General features: G+C 40.1%; 1 pseudogene; it reads left to right on the top strand.

The window, feature by feature from the left end:
• The window catches only part of LOC122558736, a 4,984-nt pseudogene extending 2,534 nt beyond the window's left edge, over positions 1 to 2,450 (top strand).
• Positions 2,451 to 18,816: the final 16,366 nt, after the last annotated feature.

Here is an 18,816-nt window from a genome sequence, read left to right as displayed (position 1 = left end):
ATTTTGGGAAAGCAAATCTTAGCAGGACTTATACACTTAATGCTAAGGTCCTCGGGAGTGTTGCTGAACAAAGAGACCTTGGAGTGCAGGTTCATAGCTCCTTGAAAGTGGAGTCGCAGGTAGATAGGATAGTGAAGAAGGCATTTGGTATGCTTTCCTTTATTGGTCAGAGTATTGAGTTCAGGAGTTGGGAGGTCATGTTATGGCTGTACAGGATATTAGTTAGGCCACTGTTGGAACATTGTGTGCAATTCTGGTCTCTTTCCTATCGGAAAGCTTGAAAGGGTTCAGAAAAGATTTACAAGGATGTTGCCAGGGTTGGATGATTTGAGCTCTACGGAGAGCTGAACAGGCTGGGGCTGTTTTCCCTGGAGTGTCAGAGGCCGAGGGGTGGCCTTATAGAGGTTTACAAAATTATGAGGGGCATGGATAGGGTAAGTAGGCAAAGTTTTTTCCCTGGTGTTGGGGAGTCCAGAACTAGAGGTCATAGGTTTAGGGTGAGTGGGGAAAGATGTAAAAGAGACCTACGGGGCAACATTTTTGCACAGAGAGTGGTATGTGTATGGAATGATCTGCCAGAGGAAGTAGTGGAGGCTTGTACAATTGCAACATTTAAGACGCGTTTGGATGGGTATATGAATAGGAAGAGTTTGGAGAGATATTGGCCAGATGCTGGCAGCTGGGACTAGATTGGGTTGGGATATCTGTTCGGCATGGATGGGTTGGACTGAAGGGTCTGTTTCCATGCTGTACATCTCTATGACTCTATGAGTAAAGAACCCAGAGATGCAGCTTGAGTTGAGTGCATGTCCCTGAGTGCACTGTGTCCTTGCTGTAGTATTACAATGATTGTTGCCAGTACAACCCAAGATGCAGCACTGAAGTGTCGAAGCATGCTGAAAGTGAATGGGAGATGTGCTATTGGTGTTCTTGGAGACTGGTGTATATCAGATGTCAGTGTCTGTGGGCGTGGGGTGCGTGTGGCCTGTAATATAGGAGATCTTTAAAGCAAGCGATGAGCTGAATTTGCCAGTTACCCACTCTGGTTTCCATTCCGAGTTTTCACAATGTCTAGCTTGTTTGGTAAGATGGGAAGCTGATTATTAATGAGGCGAGTTCAGCTGTCAACAAGGTGTTTAGCAAGTGACAAAGAGATTGAACAATTTAGGCCTATCTCCCTATAGTTTTGAAGAATGAAGGGAGATCAAATTCAGATATTCAAGATGATACATTGTGTGGATTACATAGAAGTGGAGCAGATGCTTCCTCTTGTGGGGCATTCTAGATGATAGGTCATCGTCTTAGGATAAGGGGTAGTAAATTTAAAGCAGAGTTGAGGAGAAACTGCTTCTCCCACAGGGTTGTGAATCTGTGGAATTTGCTACCCCAAAGTGCAGTGGATGCTGGGACATCGAACTGCATATTTTACTCTTAAGAATAATGCTTAAGTCTTGTGAGAATTATCACAAATGACTTATTGCTTTTTTTTCCTATTTTCAGGAAAATTAATTTATTCCTATTTCCACACATCAAATTGTGCTAGACTTCAATAGGTCTGAGAGATTTAAGGAGGAGTTAGACAGATTTTTAATTGGCAATGAGTTGGAGGGATATGGAGAGAAGGCAGGAAGATGAGGACGAGGAGCATATCAGCCATAATCATATGGCAAAGCAGACTCGGTGGGCTGAATGATGGATTAATTCTGCTCCTATGTGTTATGAATTTATGAACTACTGTTTATTGTGTGTAACCATGTCTAAGCATATACACGTAAATGGGAGAGACAGGGCAGGCTTCACTTTCAGTTGGCGAAGAATGGACACAGGGAAGGAAACCAAAGTCTATATAGGTAATCTCGGAACAGGTGCCTATAAAAGGGTACTAGAGCATGCAGAGTGGATAGCACTGAACCCCCCGGTTCTGAATTTTGAGAAGCCTCGAGATCCTGAAGATGCTGTTCCTGGTTTGGATGGCAAGATTGTTTGTGGCTCACACTTCCATCTACAATTATCAACAGGAATGCTTTGCTGCTAATACTTTGAGCGACCACCAGCAGGCTGATCTTTTGATCATATTGATCAATACTATGACTTTAGAGAAAAGGGTCATCATGCTTATGACTGTCATCACAGAAAGAACAAGTCCAGAACTAGATTGCATTCATGATTGAAGGGAAGAAAGTCCACCCATTCATACAGCCATGGCTGGAACGGAACTTCTAGGTCTTTTTCTCCAAGAAGGTCTTTGTCATTCTATCCTAAAAGGTCCCAGTCTAGATTGAGGTCATGGCCCAGATTCAATCTCTATCAAAGTGGAGAAGCAGGACGATAAATCCTTTAAAAAATCCAAGCCTGGGTCACTGGTTCAAAGTCACACAGAGTCTAGATCACTTATAAGTCGTACACCACAAGTACTGAACAAAATGACTAAAAGCAAAGCAAAACTTTAGAATAAATGTTGTATGTTTACATTTTTTGAAGTTGCATGAGAATCTTGATTCTTCGAGGGATTTTGACTGGATTTTAAATGTGAGGGCTTGTTCCAAAATTCATTTCTCATACTTCCTATTCCCCCTTTGTAGAAAACACTTGCTGTGTAAAGGACTGGTGTTTTTTTTAAAGAGTACAGGTCTTAGGGTTGAGACTAAGTCTAATAACCTGCATTTAGATTTTTCTGCATGAATGTGTTATATTCTTTTATTCTAATATCAAATCTCTCTCAGACCTATTGAAGTCTAGCACAATTTGATGTGTGGAAATAGGAATAAATTAATTTTCCTGAAAATAGAAAAAAAAAGCAACAAGTAATTTGTGATAATTCTCACAAGACTTAAGCATTATTCTTAAGAGTAAAATATGCAGTTCGATGCTCCCAATATCAAAATTGGTCTTGTTGGACCTCTCATCCAATTCTGCCACTAATCTAGCCATAGCTCATGTCGCTCAGGTACCTGTAAGATTCCACCTATGCATCACATTAGATTTGAAATGTTAACACTATTTCTTTAGCAATGAATGCTGCCAGACCTGCTGAGTTTCACCAGGGCCTTCTATTTTTATCTCTGAAACTGTTATTGATATGGATTACAAGTCGATCAGTACAATCCACGTTTTGCAAATTCACTATAATGCGATTGATGAATTGGGGCACTGTTTCTAAAGCGCAAATTTTTAAAACGTGTGTTGGCTGTTTCTAGAGTGGAATTTTTCTATAATGCAGTGTTGCATAAGAACGCAACCATCATGTTATTGAAGAACTACCTGTATTACCAGTGAGGCACTGCCAGTAAGCTGAAGATGCATAATACCACAAAAGAATAAGGAAATCTTATGTCCCACCATCTTCAATTAATCATGTTGCAAGTTACACATCCATTTCACAATTTGAATAGACTATTTTCCTGAAGATTTGCAATTCTTTTTAAATTGCATACAATAAATGTTTGCTCAATCAACTTCAGGAACGAAAAACAGAAATGCAAAAGTTTGCTAACGTAGCTTGTTTGCATAAATTTTGGGTATAGATTTCAGCTATCACTGTCTTATTCTATTGTGGGATAATAATGTTTCTTGCTTTTACTGTCAGAAAGGCTGTGAGCCCTAACTATATGTTACTTGATTGTATAGTGCTTCATAATTGTCAAAGAGCAATCTTTCTATAAAATATTGTACATGAAGGCGTTAAGTCTCAGTGGTGATATTCAAAAGAAAGAAAAGAAAAAACATAGAGATATTATTACAATGCTGTTGCAATTGCAGCCCTCAATATAGAACCTTTATTGTTTCTGTGTTTGAGAGAATTACTTTCTGATTTCTAGGAGACAATTCACATTGAACTTTAACATCAGAAGTAATTACTTCCAATGGAATTGAGGTAGCTGCAGATGTGGTAGCATCCAAAGTTGCCAGTACAAATGCAATTTATATTAGTGCTGTCATCTAACATGGCATACTGACTTTTGTAAAAGTTCATTGTATATTCCATTGAACATAAGCATTATAAAGCATTTTTAATCAAACAGACTATATCTGCAAGACTGGGCATTTAATGCATGCACATTCAACATGTAATTATAACAAAGATAGTAATATAAACTCTTAATCTACTTCAAATTTTCCTTAAAACTTCATCAGGTGGAATTTCTGTTGAGTTTCTCCTGGCCATTTGCTGTTACTTTGTGGAAGATTAGCAGAAATGTCAGCACAAAGCATTAATGGCTATTTACTGCATTTCTCCACAGTTTCTTCTGATCTACAATCAGTGTTATAGCTTGAGACTGGGAGAATCCCTGTGGAAATTCTACCCTTATCACCTTTAGTATCCTGACAACTTCTTCAATATATCATAAACATGTTGCATCAGTACATTAACTTCATAATATACCAAATTTTCAATGTTTGTATCATGCGGTATAAAGCACATTCTGAAGCATGCAATAACCACAACCAGCGAGGAGTTTTCTCATCTGTCAATGGATTAATGTAATTCCAGAAGTGGGATGTAGTTTTTCCTCTAAGTGGAACCTACCCATCAAAACTCAAAAAATCAATCACCTGACAATCAGGAATAAACAATCTTTGAACCCGATTGTTGAACTAAAAGATAGCTATTCACTGGAATTAACATCACAAAAATAAGTATAATGTACACAATTTATAAAGCAATGTTTTGTTATTGTTCATTCTACTATTTGCAGGTTTTCATTTAGTTATACACTTCAAGCACAATAAAACTTACTCTTGAATTTCTAGGAGCAAATTACTGCAGATGCTGGAATTTGTCCTGAAAATAACAAATGCTGGAGATCACAGCAGGTCAGACAACATCCATAGAGAGAGAGCAAGCTAACATTTCGAGTCTAGATGACTTTTCATCAGAGCTGAAATGGAGGTCAGCAGTAAGTCTGCTAATCTGCTGCCACAGATTTGTTCCAACAACTCTCAAGAGCTTGACGCCATCCAGGACAATGGAGCTCACCTTTTTGGCACCATATTTGCAAACGTCCACTCACTCCACCACTGACGTTCAGTAGCAGCAGTGTGTACTATCTACAGGCTGCACAGCAAAAATTCAACAAAAATCCTCAGACAGCACCTTCAAAACCCACAACCACTTCCATCTAGAAGGATAAGTGCAGCAGATATGTGGGAACACCTGCGAGTTCCCCTCCAAGCCACTCACCATTCTGACTTGGAAATATATCACCATTCCATCACTGTTGCTGCATCAAAATCCTGGGATGCTCTCCCTAATGGCATTGTGGGTCAATCCACAGCACATGAATTGCAGTGGTTCAAGAAGGCAGCTCACCACCATTATCTCAAGGGGGGTGGCGAGGAATAGACAATAAATGCTGGCCTGCCAGTGATGCCCACTCCTATAAGTGAATTTAAAAAAACATTTATCTATCACGGCTTTAGAATACAGTGTGTTGGCTGTTTGGACCAGTCAGAGCCAGAATTTCGGTCCGACAGCCCAAAAAGGGGGCTACAGTCAGTCCTGCAAGTTCAGAAGGAAGCTCCAACTTGATTTGCTGTGAGGCCCTTCAACATACCCACATAATACATGAAGTATTATAGGTGAAGGACATCTAGTATCAAAAACTGTTGTAAGTGGAGCAACTGTTTTGATTAAAAATGCTATCCAGAAACACTCTTCACAACACCATTCAACATTACAAATCTATTCTCTTAATATCTGTGAGGCACAGTGATGTCTTTTGGGCATGAAAGATCGACCCTAGTTGCTAAAGTATTAATCACCTTCCAAAGTTCTCTAGTCTGCATAAGGTTGCAGGAGTTGCACTCTTCACACTTTGGACTATAAGATGTCCACACCATTCTCTTTTTTGTGGATACTGAGCAGGTTGGGTTTGGGTGATGGGTCCTCATTATTGTTGCCATTATACAATCTCCTATTATCCACAGCAGGATAGGTAGGGGTGGCTGCCTCAAACCAATTATGAGCTGGCAGCCATTAATTGACAGCAGGTTGGGCTGACCAAGCAGGAACAAGCTCTGCTCCAACTTTTGCACTGGGGCTGTGAGGGCAGGGACCTGACTGTCCCAAGTCTCATGTTAAATTTAGTTTTCCTATTTCTCCTAATCCTCTGCTGCCTTTGACTTTATTGATTGTTCATTTTTCTCTCTCTCTCTTCTGTGCTGTGTTCCTTTGGGAAACGACTTCAGGTTTCACTCTCATTTGATTCAGTCAAAACACAATGTTATGGCCAGAAGCCTGTCCTCCTTTGCTTTTCTTAATATCTCTAATGCACCTCTAGATCCATCTTCTCCATCTGTCCTTTCACATCTCCTCTTGGAAACGCTGTCAGGAAACATGGGATCAATTTCCATATTATGCTGATGGTGCCAAATTTTAATCTTGCTGCCCTCTACCTTGTAGAAAGAAGAACCAGTGAACCCTGGAAATGATGCAAACTTGTATTGCATCCCTGAAAATGGAACTTCAGTAAGGCCAGTCTGTGCAATTCCCTGTATGCTTTATTTTACTGTTTTTACGGGGCAGTCGTTTTGTGCACAGTTACTTCCACATGCAACAATGAGATAACTGTGCAGTTAATCTGTTTTCATGACATCAGTTGAGGGTTAAATATTGACCCTGGCACTTCTCCTTCTTTTTCTCATTAACCAACTTGTTGGCAGCTTGATGGGCAGATCTTGACTTTGAATTATGTCACCATTCCTTCATTGCTGTTCAGCTGAAATTCTGGCACTCTCAACCTTATAGCATTGTGGGTGCACCTTCACCACACAAGCTGCAGCAGTTTGTTAAGGAGTCTTACCACCATTTTCTGAAGGCAAACTAAAGTGGGCCATAAATACCTGCTTCATCAGTGATGTCAACATTCTGCAAATGAGTAAAAACACCCTGTTGTTCCCTTCTCATCCAAATGGATAGAAGAGATTTTGATAATTAAGATTATCAAGGAATATAGAGTTAAAACAGGAAATTGGAGTTAAAGTATAGATCAACCTTAATTTAATTGAATAGTAAGTCAAATTGAAAGTCTGAATGGTCTATTTTTGCCTTAAACATTACAGGGCTCACATAAAAAATCTTTTTTTCTTCCCAAAATCAGATCCTAAAGTCAGATGTTAAGTGTAGCACTACCCTATGATTTAAAGCCAATGATGGTAAATCAGTTTGGCCACAAAAAGTATCAATGTTTCACTTTCACTAGCTGAGAGGGCATAATTTATGGGAGACTAACGCTACAGATTCTTTTCCAACTCCTCATAGAGATCAAACAGCAACTGCTTATTGAATCTAAATCTATGCTAACAGCAAGTGTCAGATTAGTCAATAATACAAGTTCACTCTCTGAAGATCCTTTGGGTCTGTACTGCTCTCCTGGGTCTTCTTTGACTTGTAAGCAAAATACTTCTGCCATTTTAGAACTTTTACTTACTAGAGAAGTATTTATTTTTTATATGTAATCTCTGGCAATATGTTTTAAAACCCACAGAAAACATGATCTTAATAATTAGACTCCCAGCTCCTGGCAGCCCCATTGTGCAACAGTTCCATGAAAGGGCTGTTGATAGAATGATTGATTGAAGGTTCACTACCACACAAATTTTCATGATTTCAGTCAGTCTGTGTATGGGAGGATTGGGAGGTCATATTGAAACAATACATTGTCCCAGGAGAGGGAAAATCAGAATGAATCAAACTGGGATGCATTTTCACACCTCTTAGCAGTTAACATTTTCTACACTTATTCATGGCAGATGAATGTCGTCGAAAAGGTTCGCATTTATTGCCAGTAGTTGTTCTTCAGAAGGCAATGTGAACTGCCATCTAGAACCAATGCAGTCCTGGCAGAGTAGCTATTCTCAGAATATTGTTGGGAAGGGAACTTCAGAATTTTGACCAAGTTAACAATAGAAGAAAAATAATATATTTCCAAGTCAGAATGCAGGTTCTTTGAAGGAGAGTTGCAGCGATGGCATTCCCTGATGCCTGCTGCCCTTGTCTTTTGAGGTGGGAAAGGTTTAAGAAGTGATATCAAAAGCATTTCCTATAGTACATTTTGTCTGTGGTACATACTATACCCGCAATGCAGCAATGGTGGATAATTAAGACTGTGGGTGGAATGCCAGTCAGGCATGTTGTTTTTCCCCTGGATGCTATTAAACTTCTTTAGTGCTGCATGTATCCAGGAACATGAAGATTATTCAAGCACACTACTAACTCGTGCCTTGAAAATGGTGGAAAGACATTAGGGATGTTAGGAAGTGAGTTAATCATCTCAGAATGTACAGCCTTTAACCTCCTATTGTAACCATCGTATTTTTATGGCTGATCCAATTCAGTTTCTTGTTGATCCCCAGGATGTTGATGATGGAGGATTCAATGATGATAATGCCATTGACTTTCAAGGGTGTTGGTGGTGATGAGGGGATGGTGGGGCTTGGGAGTGGATGTTGATTCTCTCCTTTTGGAAATTTTCATCACCTGGAACCTTTGTGATGTGAACTTTAATTGACATTGATATTTCCTGTCAACATCAAAACATAGAAGCTAGGAGCAGGAGTAGGTAATTTGAGCCTTCAAGCCTGCTCCATCATACATTATGATCATGGCTGATCATTGAACTAAATGCCCTAATCTCACCTTCCTCCCCATATCCCTTGATCCATTTAGTCACATAAGCTATATCTACATCCTTCTTGAAAACATAATATTTTAGCCTCAACTGCTTTCTGTGGTAGTGAATTCCATAGGCTCACCATTCTCTGGGTGGAGAAATGTCTCCCCATCTCAATCCTCAAGTGTTAAACCCTTTGGGGCAGCACGGTGGCTCAGTGGTTAGCACTGCTGCCTCACAGCACCAGGAACCCAGGTTCAATTCCAGCCATGGGCAACTGGCTGTGTGGAGTTTGCACGTTCTCCCCGTGTCTGCATGGGTTTCCTCCGGGTGCTCCGGTTTCCTCCCACAGTCCAAAGATGTGCAGATCAGGTGAATTGGTCATTCTAGATTGCCCATAGTGTTATGTGCATTAGTCAGAGGGGGGTGGGTCTGGGTGGGTTGCTCTTCGGAGGGTCGGTGTGGGCTTGTTGGGCCGAATGGCCTGTTTCCACACTGTAGGTAATCTAATCTAATCTTATCCTTACACTATGACCCCTGCTTCTGAACTCCCCTACCATCGGACACATCCTTTATACACAGAATCTGTCTAGTCTGGTTAGATATTGATTTTGTGAATGGGCAGTTTTTTTTCCAATACTCAGTGTTTTAACATGAAGCAAGGCCTGCATGATCCCTTCCGGACTGCTACCTCATCATACTTGCTTAGTGGTAGTATTACTTGTCACTAATCAGCCTTTGCCTGAATGCTTTTCTAGATCTTGCAGCAAATATGCACAGATTGCTTAATTGTCTGAGGAACTGAGACTGGAATTTCACAATCATGAGTAGGCATCCGACCTTCTAATGGAAAGAAGGTCATCAATGAAGCAGCCGATGATGTTTGAGGCTAAGACATTATCCTAAGGTACTCCTGCAGCGGTGTCGTGGGGCAGAGCTATTGGCCTCCAATAACTACAGCTATGTCCCTTTGTGCTGGAAATAACTCCAACATGTAAAGGGTTCTCTCCTGATTTCCTGATCTCAATTTTACTAAGGTACCTTGATGCCAGTCTTAGTAAAAGACTACCTTGATATAAAGGGCTGTCTTTCACACCTCACCTCTAGAATTCAACTGTTTTGTCTGTGTTTAAAATAAGGCTGGATGTTTGAAGGTGAATGCTATTTGGGGAGACCAAACTGGGCATCAGTAAGCATAGTTACTAATGTGTAAGTACTGCTTGTTACCACTGCTGATAACTCTATCACTCAAGAATAGTATTGCCACAACTCTGAGAGAATGACACATTGCCTTTCCTCTTCATCACAGAATGGTATATTGCTTAGGAAAAACAAAGCTAAAAGAATAGAGGAACTGTATGCTGTTTAAGAAAAATAAATAAAAAATGTGTTATAAATGTCTCACAGTTTCAGAATGATGCGTTAGATTGTGTGCCTTCAATATTATTCACTGTTAATTAAGTACCAATAGAATATGACACACCTTGACACAAAATAAGGACAGCACGATATCAGAACAGTGCAGGGAATTAGCACAATTGCCAACATAATAGAGATACTCCTTTGCCTGAAGTTTAAAATCAAATCAGTTATTGAAATGCTGCAGAGATAACCGGTGAATCAAGAGCGCCTTTTGAGAAATGAAAGCATCAATCAATGTGAGGCGCGCACCGTGGTTCCTCAAACAACTTAAACTTCTTTTGACATCTAGTTATGTCCAAATGAAACTGATAACTCTGGGGTTCAGTTCCCTGTGAGGAAAGTTCACTGACAGACAGCATACAAATCTGATCTTAAATGAGAATCAAGAGAAACTAGCATTCCAAAAACCTGACAGTCCACAGCTGCTACCTGGGTCAGCTTAACAAAGCCAATCCTGCTCTGCTGAACAGTGATATTAGCATCTGCATGTCTCTGTCTCATTATCAGACATCTGCCCACCTTTATTCGAACTCATAACCCTCCTTCTGCATTGACAGCCCTGCTTTTGTCATTGAGCTGATATTATTGAATTAGATTTTGGATTGCTAGGATGATAGCTCTCATCACCCTTGGTGATAATTTTTTTCTCTTATGAAAGTGTTGAAGGTTTTTGACTTACATAAGTTGAAATGTTGTACAGACAGGACGTATCTTCCCATAATATATCAAGGTTTCTACTCCCTGTGAGTGTATTTTTTCTCACAGATTATTGGAGAAAGCCTGACTATTTTCCAACAGTAGCGATCAAAGTCATAACAGAATACTCTGACAGGTAAGAATAGCTTATTCAGATTGGTTTGGCAGTTCCACACTTAGAATTGCAAAGTCGAATTCAAAATGAGATATTCATAAAACTGGTAACATTGTCTTTCATTCCAAAAAGACATTACAGACTGTCAACAGTGTGCTAAAAAATAAGAAATGTTGACCTTTTTACTATAGAGTTTTTTTCTCTACCGTCACCTCCTTTCAAATGCACAATCCCCCACTTCAGCTGTATGTTATCTCAAATAATTACCCTGCGCTTCTGACTGTCCCTTGTGACTTAGCCTGCAAAAAGCTACTCATTGTAGGATAGTGTAGAGGGATTTAAAACCTGCTTCTTGTGGCCCAGCAACAGCTCTTAATTAACCACTCAGGTATTGGGAAGCCTCCCAGCCCAGCTCCTATCCATATGGCAGGAACATGTCCGCAGTGATAATCACTGAAGGAAATGTTGTATCAAAAGAGCTTGCTGAACAGAAAGCTTGTGCAAATTATTTTTAATGATTCCCCTCTGGTGAGTCAGCTTATTTATTATTTCAAACAGAGGTAGCAGGATCTACTTGTCCTTGACCTTTCTTTCCCCAGCACTTGCCCCTGCATAGACATGGCACTCTGCTTCACCTTCTCCTAACCATAATAGGAAGGGAATGCCTTCATATAGAATAGAAGCAAGCAGCTTACACCGAAACCATTTTGTCTCTCCAACTGTAATGCATGTGCTTTATGGTTATTTTGTGACTCATTCTTCAGCTATTTCCTGTTATTTAATTTTTAAAACAGCAATCTGAGGTTGAATTGTAAACATAAGAGGTCCAAGGTGATAGACTTCATTTTGGCAGTACAGATATGGACCTTACTCAGCCAATTTAACCTATTAATAGGTTATTTAATGTGGTTCGTGACCATTTAGAAATGGACTTACACTTTCAGTTTTGCACAAATATAATAGACGCTTAAACACAGAGAAACATTACAAATCTGTGAAATAATGGCAGCAGATAGGGACGGGCGAAAAACTATTTTCTGAACCATCCTAAATGACAGATTTAACACAAAATAATTTGTGCTAAGTTCAACGTTTAGACAGATATATTGCAATAAGTAAACACTTGTGCCTCTCCCATCATATTCGACTTATCTATTGTGTTTATATATATGTACACAAATATAGCTTTACGCATGTAAACAGTCACTCAAGTGTAAGATTTCACAATGCTGAAAGGGTGTGAGACTCATTAATGTGTGCCCAGCTGTACCTGGAACAGTGTCAATCTCCACTTTCTCAAGCACTACCTTGTGTTTTCTTTTTAAACTGCATCCAGAGTCAAGCGCAGATCACTGCCACTTCTGTTTTAGTTGCAGTTCAAATCGGGAAGACACATGAAACTCCAATAATTTACTTTTTATTCTTCCCTACTAGGCAGCATGTAAAGTTTGTAACATTGATGGGCTGATTTAAAAGAAACAGAGGCAATGTTTATCATGTGTCTTTTGCATGATTGTTTCCTGTTGCTGTCTGTTCCTCTGCAATCTTGTGCTCTGTGCTAGATACTGTACTAGGTTTTTTAATGCGAGTCAGTAATTTTCTCTGTTAAGTATTGGCCCAATAAATAGTAATATGAGGATCCAAATCTGTTGCAGCTTTGGAATTTGGATTTTGTAAATGTTAAGTTGTAGTTGTCAATGAAGCAATTGACTCCAACCATTTCTCTGAATGCTGAGACTGTTTCCTTTTGGCAATATCTTCAGGTTGGATAATATTGGGTTCCACACCTTCCACATCTTGCTCAGTGCTTCCCATGAGAGTTGTCAACAAATGATGGAATCCTGTAGGGGCCTGAGTAATGTGAGCTATGACAAGACGTGTGGCAGAATCAGGTGAGACATCTGATGAGGCCATCTCGATGATTAAATTATCTCACCCCCCCGCTTTTAAGCTTTTCATGAGTGGCATGGTGAGGTGCTTGCTAGGCTTGTCATAGTTTTCAGCTAGCGTTAGTCAAGATAAACGGAATAGCCATTTCTCAGGGGGTCCTGCCACATTAAGTCAAGGGTATCCTCCAATGCCAATCCAAGGCCTGATCAGCATGCCCAGAACCAGAATCCTCATGGAGAGTGAAAAGCTAGAATGACGTACCACAAACAAGAGACAAGCAGTTACTAATGAAGATGAATGCTGGTGGTACAAGTATTACTGATTGTATGGATAGGTGTAAGTGAGTAGGTAGTGCAAAAGGCATACAGGATTAGTGGTGTCAGGGATTGCAGTGGGTCAGGGTGAGTGGGATGATGTTTCAAGCAATAATGAGAATGTTGGAGTGTCAGGTGGGAAGTGGGAACAGTAGCAGAGACAGGATAAGTGTGAGGCATTGGTGAGAAGATAGTGGTACTTACAATGGTGGAGTGCAGAAGGGATTATCTTCTTTCTACAATGCTTCTTCCAGGCAACTGAGACTGCACAAACTCAGGTGGGAATTTTGGACCAGGCTGTCATGGTCTGCTGTCACAACTTCCATTCCTGATCTTGGGGGAAGGCAAAGGCCCTCATTTACATCATCCTGTCCAGCAGGATGTTCAGGACCCTGCCAGCACAAGTGGGCAGCAATTTTCCTCTGTCTGCCACGTTCAGGGCATAGGTCAGGAATTGCGCAGGGCAGCACTGGAAAGACAGTGCTTGTTTGAGTATACAATAGTCTTTTCAAGATAATGTCTGTGACAGGGATTCCAGTCAATTCCACCTTCCTAGTGAGTGGCGAGTTATTCTCAGAATGGCAGGTAGTCAGATGGAAGTCAAAATCAGATGTGATGCACGCCAAAAAGACGGGCATAAAAATTAATCTGATGAGTTTGACAAAATTTTAGAATGAGAATTCCTCCAATAAACTCAACACAACTTGCAATTATCCAAAGAAAAAGCCATGAGATTCATCCCAAAGTTTCACACCCAGCCCATAAGGAAATGTGTAGCACATGATCAAAATCTTGGTCTTTCATTTAAGGTCCAACTTTGACCGGTATATCTACATATGTTGTTCACCATCCAATTTTATTTGGTAAAGTTTTAGCGAAGTGCCTTGGGATATTTAACTGCATTAAAGGTGCTATATAAATAGAAGCTCTTGTTGTTACAGATGGTTAAAGTTGATACTTGAAGCAATGCAATGCAATTAATTTTCTGCTCAATATTTGATGAATGCTGATCCAGACATCAAAGCACACATCCTGTGACTGAATAAGTAAAATGTTAATAACATCATAAATAGTTGCAACATGAAATAAAGCCATTCAGACCTTCATTTCATGCCCACTCTCTAAAAGAGCAATTTAGTTAACCCATTTCCCTGTAGCACTAAAATGCTTACCCTACAGGTTCTTTATCCAGTTCCCTTTCGAAATCTATGTTTCAATCTGCCTTCACCAAACTCTCAGATAGTACTTTCCAGCTTGCAACCACATGCTGTGCAAAAAGGATTTCTCCTCATGTTCCTGTACTTTCAACAATCCCTTTAAATCTCTATTCTCTTTTTTTTTTGACTATTCTGTCAATTGGGACAGTTTTGTTTTAATCTACATTATCTACTCTGTCTAGACCTCTATCAAATTTCCTCTCAGTCTCCTCTTCCATCAGAAGAACTACCCCAGCTTTTCCAGTCTATCATCATCACCAGAAATGCATCATAAATCTTTTTTTCTGAAACTAAGCTGAACATTTTCTTGAAACATGGTGTAAATCAAACCAAAGAGGAACAGCAACATAGCAACAAAGGAACTTCTGATTTTTTTTTACATTGATTTCTGCACCATCTCTGGGAAGACAATTGAGGCTGAAGCATAGATATTCAAAACTGGCATAATTAAAGCAGAAACTAATGCAGTTAACTGGAGCCCATGTAAACTCTGGAATACACATCATCTTCTTTCTTTAGATCCCTTTTCATCTTCTTTTAAAAGTTTGAGGTTAAAAAACCTTTTAAGCATAGCATGTTTAAGAAAATGCAATCATTGAGGCTTTCCTTTTTCAATGTAAATATTCTGATGCCATACAGAAAAAAAAGCCTGAAACTGTAAAAAGTACACCTAAAGCCTTAGTCTGGAGAAATAAAGAAAATTATTTTTTAAAAAAAGCATTACAAAACAGTGGAAGTATTAAATGTGGGCCCTGCTTCTTTTTGAATTCAGAACAGAATCAAATGTAGGAAACACAATTTCTCTAACTTTTCACGTGAAACAAGATTATGCTGATGAGCTACATTGGAGTTTGACAGACATAAATTTTGAGGTGGTGCAAAAGTATCAGAAAATTTGAATATAGCAACATTTTCTTGTAAATCTATTTGTGAACCTCTTCAGAAATCAAAGGAGCATGCGCAGATCAACTGGCAGAAGTCTTCTTGGACATCTTCAACCTCTCCCTGCAGCAGGTCACTGTCCCAACTGTTTCAAGAGGGCCAACATCATCCCTGTGCCTAAGAAGGCTCAGGCAGCATGTCTCAATGACTACCACCCAGTGGTCCCAACTTCGGTGGTCTTGAAATGCTTTGAAAGGCTGATCATGGCATTAATCAACTCCAGCCTCCCCACTACTCTTGATCCACTCCAATTCGCCTATCGGATCAACAGATCCATGTCAGATGCCATATCACTTGCCTTTCACTCCTCCCTAGAACATCTTGACACCAAGAACAGCTACGTAAGAATCCTACTCATTGACTACAGTTCAGCCTTCAGCACTATTATCCCCTCGATACTGATTACTAAACTTAGTGATCTTGGACTAAGCCCCACTCTCTGCAACTGTTTCCTGATCCACAGGCCACAATCAGTGAAGACTGGGGACAATATTTCATCCTCACTAACACTCAACACTGAAGTTCCCCCAGGGATGTGTACTCAGCCTCCTGCTGTACTCACTGTATACGCATGACTGCGTCGCCAAATACCAGGCTATGCTATTTACAAGTTCGCTGATGACACCACCATAGTTGGTCGAATCTCAGATGGCGACAAAACAGACTACGGACAGGAGTTGGAAGACCTGGAAAAATGGTGCACTGAGAACAGCCTAGCTCTCAATGCTGACAAAACCAAGGAACTCATTATTGACTTTCGGCGAGATGTTACTCATGCCCCCCTACACATTAACAGTGCAGAGATGGAACAAGTGGGGAGTGACAAGCTTCTAGGAGTGGTCGTCAACAACAAACTTTCTTGGGCTCTTCATGTGGACACACTGGTTACAAAGGCTCAGCAGTGTCTTTTCTTACACAGGCAGCTGTGAAAATTTGGCATGACGGCGAATACCCTTGCCAACTTTTATAGGTGTGCCATCGAGAGCATTCTGTCTGGATGTATCACTACCTGGTATGGCAACTGTATCATTCAAGATCGGAGACGGTTACAGAGTGTGGTGAACTCAGCCCGGACAATCATAAAGGCCAACCTCCCATCTATAGAATCCGCTGTCAAGGAAAGGCTGTCAGCATTCTCAAAGATCCATCCCACCTTGGCAATTCTTTTCTACAACCTCTACCATCGAGGAGAAGGTACAGAAGCCTGAACACATGTAGTAGCCGGTTTCAAAACAGTTTCTATCTACTGTTGTTAGAATACTGAATGGACTCACAAACTCCGTACCTGTGTTTTTGTTTTGCCTCTGTTTACCTACTATTTACTGATCTATGCTATTTAACTATGTGATCTGCCTGTATTGCCTGCAAGACAAAGATTTTCACTGTGCCTCGGTACACTTGACAATAAATTCAATTCAATACAATTCAATTCAAGAGTACAACTCTACTTTAATGTATAACAAACCTTCCAAGAAATTCCAGGCCATAAAGTCCAATTTTTAAAAAAAGTTTGACTTACTTCAGATTATGTCAGTTCTACTTTTATACTTGCACTAGATGAGTCTGTAATAACGGACTGAAGTGAAAACAACAAATGCTGGAGATCACAGATCAGATTTAAAATATCAGTTTTCTGATTCTCAGTGGATGCTGTCTGACCCACTGTGTTCTCCAGCATTTGTTGTTTTCAGTACAGATTCCAGCATCTGTATTTGTTCTTACATAGTGGACTGACGTTTTGTCATGAAGGTGGGAAGCAGAAGCCAGGTTTGTTTTTGAGTCAGAGACCCATTTTTGTGGGAAACTGATTAAAGATTTTCATGAGATGAACTCTTAATTTATGAAATGTCATGGCAGTTTTGATTTACATTATATATTTGTAAAGAAAGCCAATCTGTATTTAAAACGAAACACAAAGAGCCTCGCAAAATGGCTGCTAGAAGGCACAGACATCTCCCTTTCCTTTGACCCACAATCAGCAGCCAACAGTATCCTCAAATAGTCAGAGATCACATTTGCAATTTACCTACTTGGACACCCCATCTCCTGTTTAATATCCTCACCATTCACTTCTTTGACCAAATCTTTGGTCACTGTATGTTCCCAAACGCTTGGTGTCCACTTTTACTCTGTTGCCATCTCAGTGAAGCTCCTTGCAATTTTCTTCTGCATGAAATACAAGTAGCAGTAGTTATTGTTGTTATTAGTATCCCCATAACATTGCTGCTTTCCTCAATAGTAAAGAATCACAGAGAAGGGAAATCTAGCATTGCTTCATGTACAAACTGTAGCCACAATGTTTGAAAGATAAAAATGATGGACATTGAGTCGTGTCAAGAGTATTGATCAAGTGAATGTGCCAAGCTTCTTGTGCTGTTCCAATTGCACCTCTGCATAGAACATAGAACATAGAACATGACAGGGCAGTACAGGCCCTTTGGCCCTCGATGTTGCACCAAACTGTGAAACCAATCTGAAGCCCATCTAATCTACACTATTCCATTTTCGTACATATATCTATCCAACGACCATTTAAATGCCCTTAAAGTTGGCGAGTCTACTACTGATGCAGGCAAATGATGAGTATTCTACCACATTTAATAATTTGCAATTGTACTGTTTAACTGGGATTTTATTTTTCCCATCAAAAGATGAGGAAATGTCCTGGGGGTATACAACCGGATGAGTTTTGAATGCCAGTCTGGCGTGTGCTTTGCCTCCAGCAGAGTATTTGTACCTGACGCAGAAATTCTTATGTCAGCTTTCGTCGCATATGAACTAAACACAGACAATGTAGTACTGAGTGAGATGTTCATTACACCTCCTATCTATACATAAGTCATAGGCGCTTTAATGCCTGGGCTAATATTAAGCTATTCAGTTACAAACAGTTTCACAGTTCTGTCAGCCTGTCATTCTTCAAATGGCTCCAGTTGAGATGGAGTCTGAGAACTTCATTCCATTAGGTCCCATGCTGTGCTGTGATGAAATCATGAGCATGTCTTTTAAGGTAAACTTCTTACCAGCTGTGAGATATATCACAATAATTTTAGTACCTACTTGCAGAATTATGTGATATTTCTGCTTCACTATGCTGAAATATTTCGATAGGTTTATGGATTTTTTGCCAAAATTCACTCCAGACTTAATTTTGATGTACTTTATCTACTGTTTCTTTGAGATCTAAACGTATATTTGCATTTCTGTTCATCAGTGACTTTTTTTTAGATTAGATTACTTACAGTGTGGAAACAGGCCCTTCGGCCCAACAAGTCCACACTGACCCGCTGAAGTGCAACCCACCCAGACCCATTCCCCTACACCTAACACTATGGGCAATTTAGCATGGCCAATTCACCTAACCTGCACATTTTTGGATTGTGGGAGGAAACCGGAGCACCCAGAGGAAACCCACCCAGACACAGGGAGAATGTGCAAACTCAATAGACAATAGACAATAGGTGCAGGAGTAGGCCATTCAGCCCTTAGCGCCTGCACCACCATTCATTATGATCATGGCTGATCATCCTTAATCAATATCCTGTTCCTGCCTTATCTCCATAACCCTTGATTCCACTATCCTTGAGAGCTCTATCCAAATCTTTCTT

Source organism: Chiloscyllium plagiosum, chromosome 17 (genome assembly GCF_004010195.1).
Source record: "Chiloscyllium plagiosum isolate BGI_BamShark_2017 chromosome 17, ASM401019v2, whole genome shotgun sequence".
NCBI classification, from domain to species: Eukaryota; Metazoa; Chordata; class Chondrichthyes; order Orectolobiformes; family Hemiscylliidae; genus Chiloscyllium; species Chiloscyllium plagiosum.
This window is presented reverse-complemented; position numbering and strand designations above follow the sequence as displayed.